Source organism: Cryptomeria japonica, chromosome 8 (assembly GCF_030272615.1).
Source record: "Cryptomeria japonica chromosome 8, Sugi_1.0, whole genome shotgun sequence".
Lineage (NCBI taxonomy): Eukaryota > Viridiplantae > Streptophyta > Pinopsida > Cupressales > Cupressaceae > Cryptomeria > Cryptomeria japonica.
This window is the reverse complement of record NC_081412.1, coordinates 45490668-45497300: the sequence shown is the minus strand read 5'-3', so window position 1 is coordinate 45497300 and position 6633 is coordinate 45490668.

The window sequence follows — 6633 nt, the reverse complement described above, 5'->3', positions numbered from 1 at the left end:
GCATCAGGTGTGCCTCCTATTTCTAAATTTTTCAAGAAAGAAAGAAAGTATACTCCTTTGAATGAATCATTGCATAGTATTATGAATAAGTTATTGGAACAAAATGTGCTTACTCTTCCTCCTATAAGACAAATTGATCCTGCAAAGATTACTTCACCTTATTTTGATAACAAATCTTTTTGTCATTTTCATCGTCAGCCTGGGCATGATACTGAAAAATGTTTTTCTTTAAAGGGTAAAATTCAAGATTTGATTGATAATAATACTATTTCTGTTTCTGGAGTGAATGATAAAGGCAATACATCTGTAGCTCCTCCTAATCAAAATCTTCAGATTTTCACTGATCCATTACCTTCTCATACCTCTAATGCAATTGAGGCTAATGATTCCTCTCTCTCATCTGATGGTCTTGTGTCTATGACTCCGAATGTGATTAACTTTGTAGAGCAGCACGAAAACCCTAAAGAATCTTCCATCACATTTGATTCCAGTGAAACCATTAGGGCACCTGATGGTCCTTTATACATAGTTGCAAAAGTCAAGAATACACCTTGTCGTGGAGTGCTTATTGATCCTTCTTGTATGGTTAATATCATTACTGAAGAATTTCTTTTTACTTTGCAATTGAATCAAGTGATTTATGACAAAACAGATGTGATTGTGAAACTATTTGATGCATTTTCTTCTCCTGCAATTAGTTCTATTACATTGCTTATTGAGGTCCATAACAAATCCCTTGATGTGAACTTTGCTATTATTCCATCTTTCGAACAATTTCATGTGAAGCTTGGCTATCCTTGGTTGTCTTCCATGAAAGCTATTGCTTCTCCTATTCATAAGTGTTTGAAATTTCCCCATAATGGTGAAGTTGTTACTGTCAATCATAGTCTCTTTAAACCAGCTGAAAGAACTTCTAGCATTCCTATTGATTACTTTTGGCCTAAACAATTCCAATCTCTTCCACCATGAAGTGATCATCTTTTCAAATCTTATCAAAAGTGGAAAAAAGATATGATCCTTTCTCTAAGTGAACCTAGAACACCCAAACTTGACATTCCTATCATTCTTGAGAAGGAAGTTCTTCCTTTGAAAGATAAAACTAATGTCTTTCCTCAAGAAGATTCCCAACCCATTCCTATGGATGTGACTATGCCTATATCTAATAAACCTTCTAAGAGTAGACCTATACCTCCTCGTCATGATGGACTTGGTCTCCTTCCTAAACCAAATATTCCTCCCTTATATGGAGTAGTTCCTCCTCCTTCCTCTTATGGAGAGAAGAGACCTTCCTCTTCTCCTATTATTCAACCTAAGAGACCACAACATAAACACCCAAGTGATAAGGATGAGAACATTCCTCCTCCTCAATCTTCTTCACTTCCTACTAAGACTAGATGAAATCATTCTGCATGTGAACACCGATGAAAGCGTCGTCTTAGAGCTCAAGCAGCTGTTTCTCAAACTTTACAATCTCCAAAAACACCTTCAACAAGCATTATTCCATTTTCTCCTCAGCCAACGATTGAGCCTAAATCTCCTAAACATAAGATGCATGATGGTCTTGATCCTGTGCGAGTTAAAGATCCTATTTTTATAAATCTTGATGATGATATAGATGAAAATGTTATTCATGATGAAAATGCTACTTCTCCTATTCATTCTGATAGTGAATATGAACTTGTTGATATTGATAACCATTTATCTAACGCACTTATCCTAGCTCCTAGACAAGAACACCGCGGCTTGGGATATGAACATAGCCCTTGTTTGGATCTTGTGATAGCTCCATCTGCTGTGTTGGATGTTCCTCCTCTAGCGTGTTCCCTGCCTTCCCGAAACATTGATCAGCAAGATCGGGGGGTAGATGACGTGCTAGACTAGTTACATTAGCATAGCAGATTCTCTCCTCCTCTATCGTTACTTCCTCTATATGTTACTCTCATTCTTCTATTTGTTGTCCTTAGTGTTGTCTACTTGAGGACGATGCAAAGTATTGAGATCTCTCGATCTCTCTCATGTTGACTCAAAAGACACATGTGTTCCCTTCTTCTAGGTGACCTTCCTTGATTGGGGAATGAAGAACAATTATGCATACATACATATGATACACATGAATTATCATACAGCATACTGATCCCGAGGAAAGCGAAGTCACCTTGTGCGTTGTGTTTTGTGTCTATTATCCTTGGGCTTATCTCACACTTGGGGGCTAAATCCTTGTGATAACGTGCTCCTTTCCCTTCTCATTCCTTATATGTATCACTACCTTAAAGCAATCACCCCCGGTGAGGCGTGTGCGATTTCTTTAACGTAGGGGGGCATACATCCCATTCATATCTTTTCAAGATACTTGAAAATTTCTTGACAAATTTAGCTTTGCCTTGAAAATTTTTGATATCTTTCTTGCATGACTCATAGTGAGGGAACCTTACTATTGATAGTCATGGTTCTCCCTCATGATCTTCCCTTTTACTTTATCAATCGAAGTCATAAGATCCTTAGTCCACTGGGGGCTTGGTGTATCTTGCCTCCTTGACGTGGTGAAAGTCTTTCAATGTTGTTTCCTTGTACTTTACCGGAAGTATGAGCATACGCTTATACTCCCGCTAAAGTGGGGGCTAAATGTAGCATCCTAAAATTGTGACACTTGCAATTTTGACTACATTTTGGTCTTCACGATGGCGACACAACACACAACCTGAATGGAGACCCCGAAACCTGATTATGACACTGAAAACTGCATTTTCTTGCACCCTGGCCTGAACCTCCTTTGCACCCTACTGTCCCGGGAGGTGGGACCAGAGCGCCCAGTGCCCTGGTCCTTCAGGACCAGGGCACCCAGTGCCCTGGTCCCTGGGTCCTATTTTGGGCCCGGACTCTTTTGGACTTCGGGTCTTTATGTTTGCAAATTGGAAAATTAACTTTCCTGGTCAGCCTAAGGTCGGGAAAATCAGTCTATTAGCCCTAAATGACAAGTATATAAACTACATTTTTCTCTCTCATTTGGCATGAAAAGGTCATATGTGTACAAGCGTGGAAACTATACTCAAGCATTCAAGCATTCAAGCATTCCTTCAAGCAATTGATCATTCTAAGTCTCCATTCAAGGCCAAGTGTTGCATTCAAGACAAGGATTCAACCATTGAAGAGGAGATCACATACTACATGCTACATACAACATACAACATACAACAAACAACAACATCTATACCTTCGCACATAAGGATACAAACATCCTTACAACAAGGTATTAGTACTTGTTTTACATTTACATTTACAGCACTTGCTCAATTCTTGGTTAATTCCAAAACCGGGGTTTGACCAAAAGGCAAACCCCTAATCCCTAACCCCCCAATCGTCTTCGCTTTTCTGTGTGTAGGTTGAAGGTACGCGGTTGAAATTGAAGATCTGGAATCCTTATGCAGAGACGAACAGATCCCCCTTCGTTTCGCAGATTTTTCGGAGGACCGTGGCGCCGGGCGCCATCATCCCGACAACTTTTGCTCAAATTTGCAGGACAGCGCCGTATCAACATTTTACTACTAATTCCAGGTCCGCAGCTTCATCCTATATCCCTATCTCAGTTTATAAGCGAATCTTTGTCACTTTCTATGCATTCCTAGCTTAATTCTTCTATCAACATTCTTTACAAAAGAGGGTAGCCTTGCTTTCTTAACCCTTGAAACACATTTAGCATCCAATCTTGCATTGTGTGGGATTGGATCTTGTGGGTTTCAACCCCTCTTTTGAATGTAAAGTCTTTCCCCTAAGTGAAAACCATCAACCCTAGTGAACCTCCCTTTTCTCTCCTCGGAGTTGGAAGAGGGGAGAGCAACTAGGGTTCGATCGCGATTTTCCGCTTTACAAGAAATAGGATGCATATCTTATAAATGGATCAAATTTTGAGGATTATGATAATTGCTTATGTGGATTAATTGGGATATATGAGATATTGATTTTTTAATGTCAATTGTATGCAGAGCATTTGATGTGTATTCTTATTCATGTGTTTAATATTATATGAGGTTATTTGGAATTACTAATGTGTAATTGAGATGGGCAGGAAAATTATCCATGTGACCATGGAAATATTATGGAGAACCAAACCTAGACCTATGCACGTTCATAAAACCAAGGGTTGTCTATTTGGAGAGACAACACCCCATATGTATTGCATTTTATCTGTGAAAGTAAACGTTGCATCTAAGTTAAAGTGTAATTTATTGATTTGTTTAAATCCAACAAAAGAAAATTTCCATGTGTAATTTTGTAATGTTTTTTATTGTGTCACTTGACACATGTGTTGATTAGTGTCATTGATTTTGACCTGTTTCTTGGAGGGAGTTGTTTTAACCAAAGCCCTTTTCAAATATTTGAGTGTGGTCCCAAATTTGCCTTGGGTAGAGAGTCTTTGGATTGGTCAACTCAGGTTTGACCCGTAGGTTAACTTCAGATGGGTTTCTAAGGGGTCAAATGGACTCCTAGGGGTAGTTTAGGGGTTTTTCCTAAGGTCCATAAGGTATACCTATGGGTTAGGGGTATTTTTAAACATGTGACTACTCCCATGTGACTGTTTAGTCACCCCAAAAAGTGGTTTTCCCAAGATGAGCGAAAATTCATCTTAGAAGGTTCAATCTAGGATAAATAACCTTCCTTTTTGATGCTAGTCTCTCTTCCCTTCTTTCTCTTACCTTTTCTCTTTCCATTTTTAGTAACCTATAAGAGGTTGGGAAGACCAACCAATAGGAAACTCTCACTCTATGCAAGAGGTTGGGAAGAGTGAGAGAGGCCTTCTTAGGCAAGGATTAGGGACTTAATGAGTAATCACCCACTCTCCATCTTTGGAGATCTTGAATTTTTGAAAAAAGAATAGTCTTAGGATTGAATTTTGGCTAAGTGTTGGAGGAGAGTATTGTGGAATTGAGCTGCTCTTCCTCAAACTAGTTCTAGCAAACCTTTGGGTAGATTGAAGGTTGGTTCATGTTCTTCCCTTCATGTTGCATATTTATGTTTAAAAGATTGCTTGAATGTAAATCTTGTTTTTCTTGTAATTCCTTTGTGAAAGATTTTGTGTTCTTCCTTTTTATTTCTTTATGCTTTGTTCTTGTTTTGGGAGTATCCAAGAGCCTTCTACTCTTGGGAGAGTAGAATGGTCTTGGGGTGGAAGGAGTTTGACAGCCTTAGAGTGAGAGGCTTTCATTATGAGAGTGATCTCAGGGTTGTTTATGTGACCCTTGCTGCATAGCCTTGTGTATGCATTCGGGGGTCATAAGGAGAGAAGGTATGGCATGTACACCTTGGGGGGGCATAAGGATGTGGGGATTATGGACTTATGTTGTATTTTTGGTTGCCATGAGATGGCTTGTGATCTACCATTCTTGTAGTCTCCTCAAGGTATTTGGTCCACTTCCACCTTTGTGAAAGCACCACATTTTGTGGTGAAGTTTAGCCTTGGTTGGGAAAGTGCTTGTTGAGTTGTTTCCCTTGCTTGTTTGTGTTTGGTTGAGTATAACCCATTTAGGGCTTGGTTCTCCATGCTCGGGGGTGGCTTCTAGTAAGACTAGGCTGGGAGGTGAGCTCTCCATGGTCATAGCCTATTATTTGTATGCAGGTTGCTTGGAAAAGAAAATAAAGGGCAAGCTAGGAGATGTTGGTTTTACTTGATTTGCAGGAAAAGAATAGGGAATGGGATGCTATATTTTAGTTGCAGAATTATAAATGAAAAGTTGCATGTTGTATTTTTTTTTTTGAAAAAGAAATGTATTCATTTTAAAAATCCCCATTTAATAGGTATGGGGGACAAGTTGGGTATCTCACCCATATGTAATACTGACAATAGTGTACTCTAAGTATTCTTTGTTAAGTTATTTTTACAAAATGTAATATTATGTTGGGTTTAAGTTTTCTATTATTCTTGAAATACTATTTGTTGTATATATGTTATTCTGAAAATAAAAGTTCATTTTATCTCCTCATGCATAATGAATTAATGGATATGAGTGAACAAGTAAGCTTGCATGTTAGTAAGATAAAAGTGAGCATTTAGTCCTATTTATTTATTCCCAAATACAAATTATGGTTAAATAGATTTATCGTGTCTATCTCTAAGGTTAAATTAAAATAATTCTAGGCTAGTGTAGTTGCTGTTAAAATTTATTAATTTCTGTCAGTTTCCCTTTTATTTATTGCAGAAAATAAATCTAGAATTAATAGTCTATCTCTAAAGTTAGCAACTAGATTTGTCAAAAGAAAAAGAAATATGTTAGTTTAGGAAACTTGTTGTTATGTGTTTTAAAAAGAAAAAAAAATATAGATTGTCTTAAACAATGAAAAATAAAGTATTCTCCACTAGGCTAGGGTTAAGGTGCAAAGAAAATAGTTATTCATATGTACTATATTAAAAATGAAAATAAGGAAAAAAAGTTAAAGTATACATATTAATATAAACAATATCTAAGAAAATGAACACTGCATCTATTACCATGCTGTCAATATTTTCCCTAATTTCTGCATGATTTAAAAAGTTAAATAATAATAATAATAGAATTCTTAAGTGTGTATATATATACATGCATATATATATAGATATATATATATACATACATATATATATCTATATAGATATATATATAT